At 45.0% G+C, this 19,983-nt stretch overlaps 1 pseudogene; it reads right to left on the reverse strand.

The window, feature by feature from the left end:
- Positions 1–1,319: 1,319 nt before the first annotated feature.
- LOC129149413 (cyclin-Y-like protein 1) overlaps positions 1,320–19,983 on the reverse strand; it is a 46,475-nt pseudogene continuing 27,811 nt past the window's right edge.

Genomic DNA, 19,983 nt, shown 5'->3' on the forward strand with positions numbered 1-19,983 from the left:
TGCCTCTGAGATTTTTCAGTCTGTTCTATGTTTCCATTCTTCTGGTTCTATTTTATTCATTGGTTTATTTTGTTCATTGGACTCCTTTTTCTTTTCTTTTGATTTTTAGATTTAATTGTGGATAGATATATATTTATTACCATTTTACTGTTCATATTTTTGATCTCTTCTTCTCTCTCCTCCTCCCCTCTCCTCCTCCCTCCTCCTCCTCCTCCTCCTCCTCCTCCTCCTCCTCTTAAGAATGCCCTTCAATATTTCATGTAATACTGGTTTGGTTGTGATGAACTCCTTTAGCTGCTTTTTTTTTTTTTTTTTGTCTCTGAAGCTCTTTATCTGACTTTCAACTCTAAATGAGAGCTTTGCTGGGTAGAGTAATCTCAGTTGTAGGTTCTCGCTATTCATCACTTTGAATACTTCTTGCCACTCCCTTCTGTCTGCAAAGTTTCTGTGGAGAAATCAGCTGACAATTGTATGGGTGCTCCCTTGTAGGTCACTAACTGCTTTTCTCTTGCTGCTTTTAAGATTCTCTCTTTGTCTTTAACCCTTGGCATTTTAATTATGATGTTTCTTGGTGTGGGCCTCTTTGGGTTCCTTTTGTTTGGGACTCTGTGTTTCCTGGACTTGTAAGTCTATTTTTTTTCTAGGCAGGGGAAGTTTTCTGCCATTATTTCTTCTAATAGATTTTCAATAACTTGCTCTGTCTCTCCTCCTTCAGGCACCTCCATGATGTGAATGTTGGCACCCTTGAAGTGGCCCCATAGGCTCCTTACACTATCTTCATATTTTTGGATTTTTTTTCTTTTTTCTTTTCTGATGGGTATCAGACCATCCAGTTCCATGCCTTCGCCCCTTGTACCAGTCTAGATGTACTTTCTTCTTTATTTCTCTAGATGTAGAACTTCCATTCAGCCAGATTTCAGGCGGTTCTGAATAATGGTTGTAATTTTGATGTAGTTGTATGAGTCGGCGATTATCCATGTTTTCCTACACAGCCATCTTGGATCTTTCCTGTAAAGTTTTCTAATTAAATTTTAAATGGTGCTTTATAAATTTGTAGCATTTATACTTCTGCAGGGGTGCCTTGGATGCCCAAGCACAGAATATCAAAGTTTAAAATTGCACTAAGATATGAGGGAAACCTCTAGTTTATTTATGTCTTTTTATTTTTTCCCTAATCCTCACCCTAGGATATTTTTTCCAATGATTTATAGAGAGAGGGGAAGGGAGGGAAGGGAAGAGGGAGGGAGGGTAGAGGGAGGGAGGGAGGGAGGGAGAGAAACATCTATGTGAGAGAGACATCTATTGGTTGCCTCCTACACGGGCCTCAACTGGAGCCAGGGATCAAACCTGCAACCCAGTTACACATCCTTGGCTGGGAATCAAACCCAGGACCCTGTGGTGAGTGGGCTGATGCTCTAACCACTGAGGCAAGCCAGCCAGGAACCTCCTTTGTTTTTTTAAGTGCTTGTTACCACTGCTTTTTAGAAGAAGAGGTGGTATTTCTGTAGTTTTTGTAGATGAGGGTCTCATGATGTTACAACCCTTCATTTTCTTTAGAGAGCATGGCTTTGGTGCGTTGCATGCCAATAACATTGTCAGCGCTAAGAAATCTTTTTATAGAAGTTCTGCGCAGGTCTTTTTCTTGATAGTATCTGGAAATAACCTAGGAAAGGAAACCAAATACAATTTAAAAGAAGGGTTCCAACCTTTAACAAAAGCATCATTGATAGCCACCCATTCACACTCCTTTATATAGTGTATCGTTCCTGCCCCTTTGGGTAGCTGAGGTCTACACTGCCAGGTCCTGTGGATGCCTCTTTCTGAAAATTCACTAAGGGAAGTCCCTTAAGGGCTATGATTCAATTGCCAGAGCAAGGGAATTTAGAATTATTTAAATTCTGGGTTCTCAGTGATGTCAAGGAACAATATCATCTGTTGCCTGAACATTTGTTCCTTAAACATACTAAACATACACTTGGGCAAAATCAGTGTTTTGTGAGCTATTCAAATTCTATCCAATCTTCATTAGTTACTATCTTCTCCAAGCAAACTGTAATGAAGTGGGCCAGTGCTGAACGTTACAGGAAGGTAGGGAAGGTCTAATGACTGAAGCAACATAAGGACCGATTTCACTTGCACGTTGATTATGGCAGAAACACATCTTATTCTAAAGTTCCACCAAGGTACCACAGACACTGTCCGTGTTAAAAGTGTCCATTTCAGTTGTGAATAATTTTGTGGTATTCTCACCCGAATTCATAAGCCACACATATTACTTCTTTATCCCATGTACTTTACCATTTCCATTAAAATACCATGTGCTTTCTATAGCCAGGATTTGAAACACACACTATGCATTCTAAATATAGGTCCCTGAGGTTAGTCACTAATATTCTGTCTAATAAACTCATGGGACTGAACTGTTAGATGAATTTGCAAACTAATTTATGAGTGGGAAGTGGATTATGCTTGTCAACATGATTAGTTATACAATTATAAGAAATATATGGTTAAAAAAAAGGGTAGAGGGCTACATGGAAAACCATGAACAGATTAAATGTGATTTAAAATATTCTGAATTACTGTCACAAAAGAGATCTAGAATTTTTTAATAATGAGGGATCCTGTATAAACCATAAAGCACCAGCAATATGATGCAAAAGGGTTCAGAAGCTCTTCTTTAATGCGTTAATTTTAAAGAGCTTTCCATTTTCCTAATCATCGCTTCATAGACTTTTTCAACAGATGTTGGCTTAGGTGACTGACAGAAAACCCCACTTAGTGATTCCACAGCCTTACCTCTGTGCTCTGTGATCTTTCTTTGCAAAGACTTTTAACTAGAACAAGAGGGTTGTTTTCATGCACTAAGTATCGAAGGTCAAAGTAATATTTAGCATAGAGACTGGCAGGAACATCAGTATCAAACTCAATGTAACTTAAAAAATGCATTTCTATGTCATTCCTAGGGGAGGAGGAGGAGACAAAACCAACACAGAACAACTTTAGTCAACTGGGCTGTCTTCAAACACATCATTCTGAGCTACTAGGACGCCTCTGAATTTTGTTTAGAAACAAGTCCAGGTTACCCAGCTGTACTAAGGCTCTAACCATCAAACAAGGTGCAGCTCTTTGAGGTCCTTCCTGCATCCCAGCACTTGGAGTTGGGAGGAGTGTGAGGAGGTGACCGCCCCCCTTTGCTCTCCTGCTGCTGACTGGGGGGCTCAGAGTCCCTGGAGAGCAGCTGTGGACTCATGCTCCTGGCTCACTGACCAGGGCCCGCTGTCGTGTTCAGAGGAAAGGAATGATGTGTGCTGCTGCTCGGCCCTAAAAAACTTGCAGGCATTGTCACCAGGCCCCTCACAGGAAGGGGCTTGTGGAAGTATGTATAGAAGTACCAACAAGTGAAGCGGCACATCACCAGGGCAACAAATGGATCCATGGGAAGCCACCACTACTATCTGACGGGGCAACACTCTTGAGGCAACAAGGATTCTTCAAGTATAAATAAATAAATAAATAAATAAATAAATAAATAAATCAGCCACATATTATGGGAAAGGGGACCCCTCCCCCACTCAATGCATGGGACTAACCGCAGAAGACAAAAGGGAAGTTTCTGTTCACCTCACTCCTACTGGGCTGAGAAATCGTCCCTATGACAGGACAGGCTGCACTTTTTAAACTATGGAGACAGAAACATGGAAGATAGATGACCTGGCTGGACTAAGCCCCCTTAAGGACTTGACCTCTGACGAGCACGGAGTCAGACTCCAACCTTGTTCTCCCACATGGGGCTGCATCCTTCCCTGCTCAGCACCCCTGCCCCTGCCCCTGCCACAGCAGAAGGGGCGCCTGCCCACAGGGGTGAGTTCAATAAAGTGCGAAAGGAAATTTGGGAGCAGTGCTTTGCGATGTGACGGACTCCTGTCATTTGCTGCGTAAATAAATTTAAAATTAGAGTAAATTGTTCTACTTGCACAGCACTCCTGTGATAGAGTGAATTCTACAAAAATGACAAACACCAGAACAATCCTGAGAGAGGCTTAAATTCTAACAAACCTGTTTTCTTAGTTTAAGGCTTTAATATGTTACCCACTGGACAGGTTGATGAAAGTGGATTTCTCCAGTGTGGAGAGCGGTCAGAATAGGAGCCCATAGGAGGTTTTCTTATTTGTTGAATTTTAAACCCAACTGAATCTATTTCCAAAATTATTTTCCTATTCTTATGGCCACAAGTCTATAGACACATAAATCAGATCATGTTTTGATAATCAGCTAATCAGGATTTATTTCCTATAGAAATACATAAAATTTACTATCCCTTCTATATTTTCTCCAGTATTATCTTTTAATTGTGTATAAATACAGCCCCTCATAGGATTAACAGAGGTCTATTAATAGATCTTTAATCATGGAAGAAAAGCATGAGTATAGAATATATGCCTTCTGTTTAGTTGTATTTATTTATTTATTCATTTAAAAACATATTTTATTGATTTCTGAGAGGAAGGGAGAGGGAGAGAGAGAAACATCAACGATGAGAGAGAATCATTGATCAGCTGCCTTCTACACGCCTCCCACTGGGGATCGAGCCCACAACCCGGGCATGTGCCCTTGACTGGAATCAAACCCTGGACCCTTCAGTTTGCAGGCCGATGCTCTATCCACTGAGCCAAACCAGTTAGGGCTTATTTTTAGTTTTTTAATGGTGAGTTGGCTGAACAGCCTACCATTTACAGTCACATTTTCTGCTCAGTTTTATTTATGCTTCTGATGGAAATAATAACCTAAAAACACACATAGGTGTTGGGAAGTTTTAAGAAAAGCTGATAGACATGCATTTTCAATTTAGATGCAAAATATGACCATTCCAAATGGTAGCCAACAGCAGGGGGACGAAACCAATGTACACGAAACCCTGGTGTAATGCCTTCCAACCTGCGAAGGTCATAAACAAACGCGGCCTATTGTACACAGAGCTCCCATGTGCCTATGTTCATGCACAAAAAGCATTGTTTACAACTAGCCATCCTGGCCCCAGACCCGCCCCCATTGCCCGGGGAGCTCCCAGGAGTGAGAACCCACACATTGCCCTGCCGTTCCCTGATGCTGTACCTCTAACCAGAGCCCAGGCAGCTGAGCTGCAGGTGTTGAGAAAAGTTCAGCGGCCACCATCGTGGGGCACGAATATAAAATTTCCTACCTCCGAGGGCCCGCTTTGAAGACTGACGTCAGTGCTGACCAAAGTCACTTCAGCTTCTGCAACTTCCTAACGGGCTTCCATTTATGTCAGTCATCATTTGCTGTCAAACTGGCTGCCAAGATGGCTGCCAGCAAGGTCACCGTGACTCCTCGGTTTGCACTGTTATCAAAGGGGTCGTTTTCACCAAAAGCCACTTTGCCAGCTGCTGGCCATCTCCGTCCCTTCCCTGAGGCACCAGTAGCCTCCCTACAGCTGTCACTGTGCACTTGGGTGATTCTGCAGGAGCCTCATCCAGAGTCATGAGCAAAGGCTCCAAAACCAAACTCTTGCCTCTGCCTGTGAGGATCTTGACCTTCCTGAGCTCTTCAACATAGTGGAGAGGTGTGCCTTCACCTGACCCTAAGTGCCACCCACAAAGACACTCACTGCCAGCCAGGTGGGCACTCTGAGAGTCTGCTGGAGACACCCCTGTGGCTCATCCCGCCGACCACCCCCAGAGCCCTCCACAGCAGTCAGTGTGGCCACACCGAAAGCCCTCCATGACTCTGGTGTTTCACTTTCATGCACATGCCATCTCGGAGGGGCCCCCGCATCGTTAGTCTACGGCCCCCACAAGGCACTGCTGTGGTTGCTCAGTGCCGGGAAACTCTCCCATGGGGTGGGCCCTGGGCGATGCCCAGTGAGGCTTCTCTGCCGCCTGAGAGGTAGGAGCTGCCAAAGTCATCAGACCTATTTGTAAACACGTGCAATTCTCTTAAAAGGGCAGGAGAGTGCACAGAGGTCTGAAACCTTTATAGGGGCCCAGTTTTCTTCCATGGTTTTCTGAACAACAGAACTTTAAATGAAAAGGAGGAAAAGACCAGTGAAATGTGTGGGTCAGACACAGGATACAATGTGTGGGTCAGCTTTAAGCTATAACCGTCAATAGTCTAGAGGCCCTAAGACTTAGCATCAAACATTTATTTCAAAGCCAGTGTCTGCCCCTTAAAAATAGACTGGAACTGGGAGATGGCTTTAAGAAAGCCATGGCCCTAGCTGGTTTGGTTCAGTGGATAGAGTGTAGGCCTGCGGACTAAAGGGTTTCAGGTTTGATGCCGGCCAAGGGCACATGCCTGGGTTGCAGGCTCGATGCCCCATCCAGTAGGGGGTGTGCAGGAGGCAGCCAATCAATGATTCTCATCATTGATGTTTCTCTCTATCTCTCTCCCTTCCTCTCTGAAATCAATAAAAAAAGAAAGAAAGCCACGAAGATAGTTACGGTACTGTTGTTCTGGTAGCTAGCTTGTAAAATGTTTGTAACAAAACACCAGAGAAACACATTTCAAATTATCATGCACATTGTGCAACAATACATCAAGACCAACTAATTAATGACGAGGAATATGAATTGGTATACGAAAGGTAGATAGAAAGAAGTATGTCATTTTATGCCTATTTCAGTTCTCTGCACTATGTAACCTTTAAAAATATTTCTTGACATGTAAACTTTATGGGGGCAAATGGGGTATGGGAAAAATGGTTAGGAAGTTCACCCAAACCTTACAAACTCACATGTCCTCAACTGTAATGATGTTATTGATGAGCTGGCAGTAGGGCACATCCCACAGAGCCTGTTTGTCCCACAGCTCATAGGCAACAATAGCAGCTCCCAAAAGTACTCTTTTCCAGTTAGTGGGACACAAATCCATAGTTGTTACATAATGCTTAACCCTTTCCACGTAAATCTGCAAAAGTAGATCGTGTAAGTGCCATGATAACAACTGTTGGAAATGACAGATTTCATCCATTTTTGAAATTCCTTTTTTTTTTTTGTTTTGTTTTGTTACTCTTCACCTGAGGATATTTTTTTCCATTGATTTTATTTTATTTTTTCCATTGCTTTTTAGAGAGTGGAAGGAAGGTGGTGGGTGGCGGAGACAGAGATAGGCAGAGGGAGAAAAACATCGATATGAGACAGACACATCGATTGGTTGCCACTGCCCTTGCCTGTCTGGGACAGGGAATGGAACCTGCCACCCAGGTAAGTGCCCTTGACCAGGAATGGAACCTGTGACCTGTTAGTGAGAGGGCTGATACTCTAACCCCTGAGCCACATGGGCCAGTGTTAAAGACCTTTTATACTTAGGTTCTACAGACACTGCTTGGCCAGCCAAAGCCAGAGGCCAAGTCATAGTTGTAAACCAGACACTTCTGTTGCCTACTTTGTTCATACGATCTTTCAGGAATGAATGGACATGTTAGCTAGGGACATCCTGAAGCAATGCATGGGGCTATTATTACCTTTCCTCTTGTAAAGGGAGCATACAGAGGCCCAGTATCGATTCAAGTTGTTCAACAAACACTCGAGTGCCTACAGGTGCAATGCTTCCTACCTGGCTCGTATTTCTACGGTGATCTTACATAACACTGGAATCTGTAAATCCCTGGTAAAGCCAGAAACATTGCTATCTTTTCACAGTAACTGGCCCTTTTGTGGGACAAGCTGGAGATAACAACTGGTGCCCAGGTCGCCTCCCAGTGGCTGCTGTGTGGGGCAGCAGGACAGGCAGTACAAACAGGTGAGCTGCAGGCTGGTCTGTGCACCTGAGCAGCTGTGTTCCTGTCTTAGTGCCTCTGGGAGGAACACGGCAAACAAAGGACAGTCCTCCTCATGCCCCTCATGCTCACACCTCCATGGTCATTGTGGGCACAGCGTCTCTGTCTCACATAAGCTGAGGCGCACTCAATGCTGTTGGTCTAAGGGGGTGACAGAGCTGCCAGGCTCTGTGTCTCTGGGGCTCCTCTAACCCTGCCAGGCAGCTGGGGAAGCTCACGATGCCTTTGACATGCACACAGTGTCTCCTCTACAAAGACCTGGGCGAGGTAGCAGCCCAGTAGGTCATAGGGCTAAGCTGTGATTTCTTGTTACCTCAGAGCATGGCTTTCAGAAGAGTGTATATGGCATTTGACAAAAAGAAAAAGTTCAATTTAAAAATATGTTCACTGTCTGAAGGTTATCAGATTGACAACTCAGATGACTTGCCAAACTCAACTGTGTCTTCAAAAACAAATGCTAATTGAACATGATGTGTTCTGAGGGAAATGCTGTGCCCATTCCTCAAAACTCAGCATTCGCAGCTGTCTTAAGGAGCTACTTACACAGAACAACTCCACTTGATGGGAATGATGAGAGGCCCTCGTTCAACACCGACAGCCTCCCGACTTCCCGCCACCTTTCCTGGCAGACTCAGTGTGCGCCATTACTCGCCCGTTCACCCCACCTGCCCTCCCGCGGCAGTGGAACTGAGATTTCTCTTCTCACCGAAGCGGACCTTCCATCAGTGAAGTCGGTCCCAGCCCACTTCTGCAGAACACTGTTCCCACACTCGCCTCCTTTTGAAGAATCCGCCCCGTCTGCCCAGATGCCCCCGGTGTGAATGTGTTTGCCTAGGCCCCGTCCGGCCACACCAAGTCCCTAGAATGCTTCCTCTCACCTTGCTCAGGGTCAACGCCTGATGCTGCTTCTCACCTCCCATTCCCGCCTTCACCCACTTCAGTCTGCCCCTGGCCCTACCCACTGAAACTGCCATTGCTAAGGGCATCGGCGCCTTCGCAGTACAAACCAGAGCTCTTCGTCGGCACTGCCCACTCCCCAAGCCGCCCTAATAGCATAGAGGGCACCGCCACTTGCCTAGTTGCTGGGACCAAAAGCCTCCAGGTGAGCTAGCCGGCTCCAATCTGTTAGCAATTCCTGCCTCCCCTTCTCCGTGGGAATCTGACCGCTTTCCAGTGCACTGGCCACTGCTCACCTGCGTCACTCTCACTGACTCCTGACGTGACTGCCTCCACTGGACTTCCAACAACAGTCTCTTCGCCCCAAGGAGCCAGAATAGCCTCTTTCCTTAAGAGCACTTCACCCCCCAACTCAATGTCTGCCAAAGGTTTCCCATCAATCAAATATAATGCCACTTCTTCCCACGGCCTGCAAGCCTCCAGGCCTGTAAGATAGGATCCTGCCCGTCTGTGACCTCATCTTCTTTCCTCTTTCCGCACTCCACACGGGCCACTCCTCTCTGTTCCTTGAACACAAACCCTGTGCCCGTCTCAGAAGCGTGCCTTGGCCCCCTGCCTACATGCCAGAGCCCCTCATCGTCCTCAGCTCAGCCAGGGCACGGCTCCGATGTTTCCTCTTTAAAGAGGCTCTTCTGACCTTTCTGCCTAAAGAGTAACCCCCTGTGATCACCTTACCACTTCATCCGGCTTTGTCTTCCTGGTGCTTACACCACCTGACGTGTTCATCTCTTTAAAAGCACTCATTAAAAAACTACGTGTGTCTTCCTCACTGGAATATAAGCTCTGTCTTCATGAATTCTGTTCTACCCGTTCTCTTCTAACCTCAGCGCAGACCTGGAAGGACTGTGAGCACGGAAGGGACACGCCCCCGGAAGTGGCTAGAGCGGTGGGAAAACCAGGAGAGAACCACCAAAGAGAAGCCCAGACAAGGGAGGGTCAAGAGAGTGCGGTCCAGCTGCCGAATGCTGCCAAGAGCGTGCTCAGCCCAGCAGTATCCACGGGATGCCTGCTCCTTGCCGTTATTCTCCCTCCTGCCACTTTTTATTCCCGTGCTTCTTCTGCATGTGAACAGCCACTCTTACTTCCCCACCTCTAGCTCAGATTCTCGCTCTAATTCCCTCTATTTAAACAATTACGAGACACTGCTTCTCCGCTGGCTCCCAGGAGCAAAGCTTAATGTGTCCACAAAAATCTCCCCTTCTTCCCACCCAGATGCTCTCCCTCCTGTTACTCAGCTCTCCCCACGGAAGCACCGCTCCTGCCTTTCCCCGGCAGGTGCTCAGTTCTCCAGAGGGATGGCAGCTCCATGAAAAGGCCCGTGTCTCACCCAGTGCCCACTGAGGTCTCCATTCAGACGCACAAGCTGCCTCTCCACAGCTGTGCCTGGATGCTCAAGGGGAGGCACCGCCCTAAGTGTTCTTTCCCTCCGACCTTGCAGCTGACTGTCCCCTTCAGGTGTGCTGTGGGGAGGAGTAACAAACCCACCACGTCTCACGAGGATAGCACCTATTTCCAATGACAAAGTATTAACAGAGGAACTCTGTACGGATGACGCAAAAGTCCTTACGCAGCTGTAGCTTAGCAGGCAACTAGCACAGCCTTCCCAGGTGCTACTGGCTCTCTTCTCCTGGGCGACTCGCAGGCAGGCCCCGGAGGACAGCGGGAACGGAGTAGCACCCATCATTGAAGGCACAGAGAACCCAGGGCTCTAGTTCCCAGTCAGGACGCACAGGAGAACCGCTCGGGGAATACAGCCTGGGACTCAGCTTAGTCCCACACCGAGTCAGCTTGTCCCAAGGCCGGATGGTTTGTTACTGCCTCCATCCTACCCGACCAGCACACCGTGTGTGTGTGTGTGTGTGTGTGTGTGTGTGTGTGTGTGTGTGTATGTGTGTGTGCGCGCGCACTGCATGTGCCTGTGTCTCCTAAGGGTCGGGGTGTGGGGTTGGGGGAAGAAACGGAGATCTCCCCTCATGTCTTCAGTAGCAATTGTTTGTGATGGAAACAGCAATGGTAACATTTTCAATCCTGATGATTATTTAGCCCCACTGTGTGTGGTTTACTTCCTTTAATAGCTTCTCTTAATCAAGTTCTGAGGGTCATTGCAGGAACCTACTTTGGTTTGCAAAGCAGGACCACAGCCTGTGCACAGGACAGACAAGCAGCCTCGGAAGAGCTGTCTTACCAACGTCACAATCGCACACTCAGCGGTGAGGTGCTCAGCACTGAAAAGGGCGCGGACAAATCTGTAGACAACCTTCAGTTCAGGGTCATGCCACAAGTGGGCCTTTCTAGTCACTTCGTGCTGAAAGGGAAAAGGCAGTGTAAGTGCCCATGAAGAACATACGTAAGAACTCGCATGCTAGCAGCTTCCACTGCGCCCACCTGGCCCTAAGTAATTTTCATTGGGCGACATGTCTGTTAGTCTTTGAAGTATAAACAGTGGATCTTAAACAACACTGATTCTTTACTCACCAGTTATTGGACACAAATACAGGGACAACCTGAATACCGTTATGTATGCCCCCCTCCCTACAGAAGTCTACCTAAATGTGAACTGTGTTTAGGCTCACAAGGCATGTTGATCCCCATGTCACTCTTCTCTGCAACCAGCTCTGAAAACACATGGTCACGTTCCTGTGACCCCGAGACTCTGGCTGTGCCGGGCTCCACAGGAGGCACCAGCTACATGTCGCTACAGAGCCTCAGAGGAGGGAAGTTGGAAATTCCTGTCATTTTAATTGGTTTAAAATTTAAATAATTGTCTCAGTTTTTTCAAAGAGTCTTAACTTTTTAGGTTATTTACAGACATTTGTATTGTTTGATGCTCCTATAAATATCATTAAGAAAGATAATATTTGGGGCACATTTACTCACTTCAGCTCTCTGACTATACAAAGCTGTGGCTCAGTTCTTACTGACGTGTCCCTCACACAAGACTCCTTTTGTAAAATCTTTAGATACAACATGCAGTGGGGAAGAAGACTAAAAAGAAGATGACTTTTTTTAAAAAAAAAAAAAAAAGAAAAAAGAAGATGACTTTGACTTTAAGCTGGAGTATGTAATTTTCTTCTAATAATTCATTTCAAAGCAGATCAGTATGAAATAAGCACCACAGTATGAGAGACAAATAGAACCTCAATAAAACTGACACTTACTCTGAAGGGGTGCTTGCTCTCATCGAAAATATCGGAGGATCTATTTCCAACTCTATAAAACAGGAATATGCATTTAAAAATTAATTCGGGAAATGTTAGCATCTTAGTAACTCATCATCTAGGAGTGGAGAGGGGGCTCAGGGGGAAGCTTAACTTTCAACAAAGCAGTTTTACAAACTGTTGTCTTGGACTCCGTCAGAGGGTTTCCTGGCTTCTTTTTACTCAGCACATCAAATTCTGTGCGATGTTTTCTGCAATGGGCAGCTAGAGTTGCCTTCAGAAACACTGACCCTCCCTGACAGGCAATGCTGGCAAACCAAATACATTTCCATCCCTCCAGCTCACATTGGAATACACAGGGGCACTTTATAAAGCAGTAGTGTTGGGCAAGAATGTCTTTAGAATTTTAATTCATGTGGATGTGACATTCATGTTTCTCCACTTATCATTTTCCTGTATTATATTAGTGTGTATTTTTTCTTGTATCTGTTAGAAGTTTGCATTGAAAAGGTGCCTTTCTATTTAAAAGTGAGCCGTCTTTTGACTGAAGTGTTCTCCGCACTAAAACGCGCTGCTCATTGGAACCAGTGAGCTCTGCCGGCCACGGGGGGTAGGTTCCCCTAGACCATTTTTCAGGAGGCCCATGCGGTCAACACTCATGTTACAGGAACATTAAGGCATTGCCGGAGTCGACACTGACTTTGCCTTGTTGTATAAGAGCACAGATGAGCAACCCTGGCTTGTGAGAGGAAGGAAGGCAGTGGTACCACACTGAGCTGGCAGTCAGGGCATCTCCACTGCCACTTGCAGTTGAAAAACTAGTTCTGCTTTCCCTAAGGACTTCCTTGACACAAAGGAATGGTATTATGAAACGTTGGTCCTGTTTTCACATTCTCAATAGGGGGAGAGTGTGCTTGGAGCACTCCTGCATACTGAAATGTGGTTGTGTTAAGGAAAAGCGCTGGTGTGTTAGTTGTGAGCAGAAAAAGCCACTTTTTCCTTAGAATTACATCTTTATTTGAGAATACAACTGCCATTCTCTCACAAGTAAAAAGTGAGCCTGTCACTTCAAGAAAAAAAATAAATTGGGTATTTATCTTCAATGACACAATTCAAACTATATAACCTAAAAAAATCAAAATTTTGTAAAACGTGTAATTCTTTTTTTACATTGTCTTGTGCATTATAGCCTATCGTGGGCAAGACAATCTGTCACCTCAAAGGTTATCTAGCTCAGAATTTCAATAATGCTATAAAAACTCTTTAAACATACAATGGACTTATTTCTTAAATCTCAATTTTAATTTCTAATAGAATAAATATCAATATAACCCACATAAACAAATACTCTTTGGGATCCTCAATAACTCAACTGTTATGGGTCTTAAGACATAAACAAATAATTCACTTCAATCCTATATAAGCATAATATGCAAATTGACTGAACTGCGGAATGACTGGTTGGCGGGGGGTGGGGCCAGCGAGCAGGTGGCACCAGGCCAGCCAAGGCACGTGCCAGCGGGCAGAGGGAGGGGACGGTGATGGGATGGGAGGGCAGTGGCGACCAGTGGCAGGGCGATGGGAGCCGGCACCATCCCCTGATCGCCTGCCCAGTCACCTCCCACAGAGAGAGGCCACTGGCAACCACAGGGGGGTGATTTGGGGCAGGGCCGGCCGCTCACTGTCCCCAGATTGGCCTGCTGGGGTCGCCTCCCACAGAGGGAGGCCAGACTGCAGCTTAGGCCTGTGGGGAGCAGGCCTAAGACAGCAGCTGGACATCCCCTGAGGGCTCCCAGACTGCGAGAGGGCACAGGCCGTACTGAGGGACGCCCCCCAGTGCACGAATTTTCATGCACCGGCCTCTAGTCATATACTAAAAAGCACTCTGTAGCTTGCTCAAAAAATGTCTACAGTTACTACATAACACTCAGCTTGCTATGTTATACTAGTACATTTATTAGCTAGAGCAGTGATGGCGAACCTATGACACGCGTGTCAGCACTGACACGCGTAGCCATTTCTGATGACATGCGGCCGCATGCCGAGGATGAAACATTTGCTGCTCCTTAGGATGAAGCATTTGCGACTAGAGTCTTGGAGTTAGTTTTTTCCTCAAAGTGACACACTACCCGAGTTATGCTCAGTTTTTCGGCGAAGTTTGACACACCAAGCTCAAAAGTTGCCCATCACTGAGCTAGAGTAACAATACAGGTTTTACAACTCACCTGTACTTGATGTTGTTATATATGGCCATAGCCACGCTGTGGAAGAAAAAAGAATTGTAACAATTGATTTTATTATGTTAGGTTTGATGACAATTTTTAACGGGTCGGGGGGAGCGGGAAGACCATCCCAGCTGCCCAGTGGTCTTGAAATCCTCATTCCCATCAGTATACTATAATGGGACTTTGCCCCTTATTTTAGCTATTTTGCTTTCAGCACAAATAGGTGAGCCAAAATGCTAGGTAACATGCAAGGCACCTGTCGGTTGATTATTATAATACAGGGTGGGGCCAAAGCAGGTGTACAGTTGTTTGTATGGAAAACGATATAGTAACTAATACATAACAATACAAGAATCAACTGTTTCACATACTCACAACTGTCCAACTACTTTGGCCCCACCCTGTACATGTTAGTACACACTCCCTCATCATTTTCCCTTATACCCATAGGACCTTTCATCTTATACATGTTATATGGATTTGTGCACGTGGTTAAATTTAAGCCATACAGTAGTTGTGCTTTTAAAAAAAGTTGTTAGGCCCTGAGTTTCAGTTGACTTAGTTCACTATCCACCTACCCACCCATTTTCCTAGAAGTAAATAAAATGCTCTGTACCAAAAAATTGTTTCACATCACTTTTAAATAATCATTAGGAAATTGAGTGGCAAGTGTAAGAGCCCACACATCAATAGGTCTAGCTATCCTGACACAAGCAATGCTAACAACGCAGCATAATGCTTCACAGTGTAATATTAATCACACTTATTTTCTAATTAGATTACATGAAATTTTCATGATCAGATGCAAGTCCTCAGATCCTGTGTAAGTGACTGGATTTTTAAGTTATTCACAGAAGTGGTGTCATAGGCAACAAAGGGGTCCTCGTAGTTAAGGGATAAGCTTCTTCCCTTTGCCCTCCGTGTCTAAAAGGAGCTCAAGTGAACTGAGAGAAGGTAAACCTGAATGCCATAACTGGGTCTGTGGAATATGAGTCGCTGTAAAAAGGCCTGTGACAGCGTGAGCATCCAAGAGGGACACCTCTATTGGGCTTCGAACAGCTTGGTCTTCAAATTAATTTAAAGTCACAGAATTCGAAGCACAGAAGCTGCAAAGGACCACAGAACCTTAGGAGACATTTAATTCAACAACCTATTTTACAGGTAAGAAAACCAAGGCTGCAACTGACTTGCTCAAGGTCCTGCCAACAGCGAGGAGCCCCTCTCTCTCCTCCGCTCTAACCAGGCAGTGGCTCCTGAGCTTGGCTGTTCCCTGGGATCCCCTGAGGAGCCGGAGACACTGCCCATCTCCACCTAGAGACGCGCGGCCCTCACTGGCGTTGGGAAGACATGGGCTGTTTATACAGCTCCCAGGAGCTGCGATGTGCTCCAGAGTTGGAAACACACGACTTAGGGTGAGAGCAGAACCTGCCTGGATGCTTTTGCCCATGCAATCTTGTCTCACAATTTTCCTCGGCTCCTCAAAGGTGGTGACATTGAGACTGGGTTGGACGGGGGGTGAAATGCATGCATTTAGAGACATTGTTTTGAAATAAATTGCATAAGTGATTCTAGTAAAGACCACACCCCATTGAGAACAATGTACCATGATGAACATTTTTTAAAATCATTCTCAAAACTCAATTAGCTCTATTAATTTTCTCAGTAAACCCTTATTTCACCAATAGTGCATGTACTGATGATCATTTTAAAAACTTAAAGAGAGGACATGAAAATGTACTGCACCTCCTGAATTAGACTAATTTGGAAAAAGAAGCATGAAACCTACTTATCTGAGCAAGGCTAACCTTTACAACTACTTTTGAATTATTCTGTAACATCAGAGTCTTTTGAATTCAAAAGAAGCTACAGAATGTATGCAAAGTTGAGTGTTTTTCTTTTTTTAACTCTTGGATTTAGTGTCTTGGCTGAATAAAAACATTCAGTGATTACTCAATAGGTCCCAAAGCTCAGGAGTTTAGAGAGATGGGGCTCAGCTTTTGCTGAAACACAATTCGATCTCAACTACTATTATAAGTGTGAGAAGAAAGTTATATAATAAAAGACTAATATGCAAATCAACCAAACAGCGAAACGACCAGTCTCTATGATGCATACTGACCACCAGGGGGCAGACGCTCAACGCAGGAGCTGCCCCCTGGTGATCAGTGCCCTCCCACAGGGGGCGGGCGCCACTCAGCCAGAAGCCCTGAACCGGGCTGATAGCTGGCAAGTGCAGCAGTGATGGCAGGAGCCTCTCCCACATCTGTGGCAGCACTAAGGATTCAGGCCTAAGCCATCAGTCAGACATCCCCCGAGGGCTCCTGGACTGCTAGAGGGTGCAGGCTGGGCTAAGGGACTTCCTCCCTCAAGTGCATGAATTTTGTGCACCGGGCCTCTAGTGTTATTATAATTGTGAACTTGCTGTTTTAACTAAAGTAGAAGTTACTATTAATTTAATTAGTAAAAAGTTGGTACATTATAAAAACGGCATTTTAAAGCTAACTATGTGTTTAAGGCTGAAAAAATACAATTAAAGGTGAATATATTAATACTGTCAGGGAGCATTTCCCAAACTGTGTTCTGGAAAATCAGCACTCATATTCCAGAGACACTGATAATGTTCCTTAGACAACCCCAATGGGAGCCAGGAAGCTGGACAGTATATGTATTTTTTCTCTTAAATAAGCTTAGAAGTTTCATCTTAGGGTGTTTTTAAAGTCCATCTCCAATGGTAGACTATGAGGAAATTAATAAATACTTTTCACCAGCATAACACTGTTCATGGTTGCTTAAGTATAAACCTGCCTATGGCTACGTTTCCAAAACATTACCTCTTTCATTTTTTTCTTGGTGATTTTTATATATATGGATCGATATAGTGTCTTGAAGATATATTTGTATAGTTATACATACCTATATATATATCATTACATTTTATATATCTATTAAATTAAAACTTCAGTTGAACAAATTTTACCCACATAGGAATTATCTTAAAAAGTTGTTTTTTAAGACTGATGTGCTACATCCCACTTTGGGGGGTAGGAAAAGTAAATTTCCATACAGAAATAGTGTAGAAAAAGTGTATGATGGGAAAAATCTGCTAAAAATCCAATTAAATTTTAATGCAGATACACTCTGGTGCCAGTAGGGGACAAGCTGTTCCTTTTTCCAAGAGTAGCTTCCAAAGTGCGGTGCACTGTTCTGTGCCCATGTCCCAAAAAGAAATACTTTTATTTTATAGACCTTACAAATCAAGAGGAAAATGGTGCCTCAAGCTTCTCTTCTTACCAAAAGAAATACTTTTTAATAGAAACACCCAATAAAAATCAGCTCTCCTCTTTATTATGGTCAACAATGTCTTAAAAACAGAAATGCATCAGGAAATATCAATACTTTTGGGGAGATTTCTTATTTGCTAATTGCCTTTCCCTACTTCCTTTCACTCTAAGAATAAAGTGGTCTGTCACTCAGCCCGTGGCATCCTAGTTGTACTCACGCTTGGATGATGCTGCTAAAATCCGGCTGGCTCACTGTGTCATCATAGAGAAACACCGTGGGGCAAGACCTATAGCGCTTAGTAAGGCGCCCTGGAAATTCCTACCGAAGAGGGAAAGTCAAGAAAATGTCACAGTATGTATGTTAAACTTATAAAAGTGTGTTTTTTTCTCTCGGTTAAAATGTCAATTAAGCATTAAGATTTTTCTTACGGTCCATGAACTGCTTGAGTGTGATATCATGTGCGGCGCTATGGTGAACCCAGTAGATAGTCTTACTTCCACAGGGGAGATTTGAGGAATGGGTTATAAAATGCTGCCTTTCATAAGTACCTATAATCAAACCTGGCAAACCCCTGTTATAATAGTGTAAAATGTTTAGAATTAGACTTCAGGGTTGTTGTTGTTTTCCTTAAGAGATGAAAAGCAGCTGAGATTTTATATTTCTACTGTTCATTTACTATAATTAAATGCAATGCATTATCTAATCTAATAATAGACAAATATGCAAATTGACCGCACCTTCGCTACACCTAAGCCACACCCACCAGCCAAGCCACGCCCACCAACCAATCAGGATGAGTATGCAAATTACCCCAACAAAGATGGTGGCTAATTTGCATATCAAGACAGCATCGAAAGAAGCCAAGAGCTGCAGAAGGGAGTAAAGCTTCGAAGAAGCAAGCAAGCGGGGGGTGGGGGGGGAGGAGAAGGGAGGAGCGAAGTCAGGGCCAGGGCTAAGGGAAAAGCAGGCCGGCTGGTGGAGAAGGCGGGGGGGGAGGGACAAGGGCGGAATGGAGGTGGGGCCGGGGGTGAAGGGAAAAGCAGGCGGGCTGGAGGAGAAGGCGGGGCGGGCGACAAGGGCGGAGCGGAGGCGGGGTAGAGTGCAGCAGGAAATCCTATTGCAGGATTTTTCCTGCAACGGGAACGCTAGTATAATAATAAATCAAGACCATTTTATTGCAGTAAATGAAAGCCAATAATAAGTTCAGGAGAGAGAAACCAAGATGGCGGCATAGGTAAACACCTATACTGCTGCCTCACACAACATTTCAAAACTGCAACTGGAAGACAGAGCAGACATCGTCCAGAACCACAGGAAAGCTGGCTGAGTGGGAATTCTACAACTAGAAGGAAAGATAAAAGGACACTGAGACCCAGAGGAGCTATGGAGGACAGAGGTGTGGAGACCCGCGCATGCAGAAAGGGCGGGCAGCTGAATACGCGGCTGGCTTACTTGCAGCACTCGGAGAGGGCGGGCAGCAAGTGCGTGGATAGCTTTCTTGTTCAGGAGGGAAACAAAACCTCCTGACTGCACTGAAATCCAGTTCCGGGTGAGACTTTGAGTACCCAGACTCATTCGGGGAGAAACTGGACTGTCTGGCAGCGGGCAAAACTTGAGGGCAGCCTTCTCTCAGAGGTGCATGCATGCAGCCATTGCTGCAGGGCACTGAGACACAGGGGCCTCGTAGGGCGGGGCTGATGGGAAACCAAGGCTGTCTGTTCAGTCCTGAGACTCCGCCCCATCCACACTGAGCACAGAAGTTCTCCTAGTGGAGACACAGCTGATCCTCACAACCAGTTGGCCTGGAGGTCAACTCCCCCCAGTGATACTAACAACAATCTAGGCTTAACTACAACAGGACTGCACTCACAGTCCACAAAGGGGCACACCAAGAGTGTCCACCTCCGGTAACTGGGGAGGCTGAGCCACTGGGCCCTGCTAGGACACCTAGCACACAAAGCCACTCCATCAACTCAGGGAAGCAGCCAAAATGCGGAGACGAAGAGGCAGGTCACAAATGAAGGAAATGGAGGAAAGTAAATGACTGGAGATAGAGTTCAAAACCACGGTTATAAGGTTTTTCAAGAATTTCCTAGAAAAGGCCGATAAATTTAACAAGACCCTCGAGGATATGAAAAAGGATCAACAAGAAATTAATCATACACTGACTGAAATAAAAAATATTATACAGAGACCTAAAAGCAGACTAGAGGATTGCAAGAACCAAGTCAAAGATTTGGAATACAAAGAAGCAAAAAACACTCAACCAGAAAGCAAAAAGAATAAAGAATCCAAAAAGTTGAAGATAGTGTAAGAAGTCTCTGGGACAACCTCAAGCGAACCAACATCAGAATTATGGGGGTCTCAGAAGAAGAGAGAGAGCAAGATACTGAAAACCTATTTGAAGAAATAGTGACCGTAAACTTCCCCCACCTGGTGAAAGAAATAGACTTACAAGTCTAGGAAGCGCACAGAACCCAAATCAAAAGGAATCCAAAGAGGACCACACCAAGACACATCATAATTAAAATGCCAAGAGCAAAAGACAAAGAGAGAATATTAA

Source organism: Eptesicus fuscus, chromosome 6, assembly GCF_027574615.1.
Source record: "Eptesicus fuscus isolate TK198812 chromosome 6, DD_ASM_mEF_20220401, whole genome shotgun sequence".
NCBI lineage: Eukaryota > Metazoa > Chordata > Mammalia > Chiroptera > Vespertilionidae > Eptesicus > Eptesicus fuscus.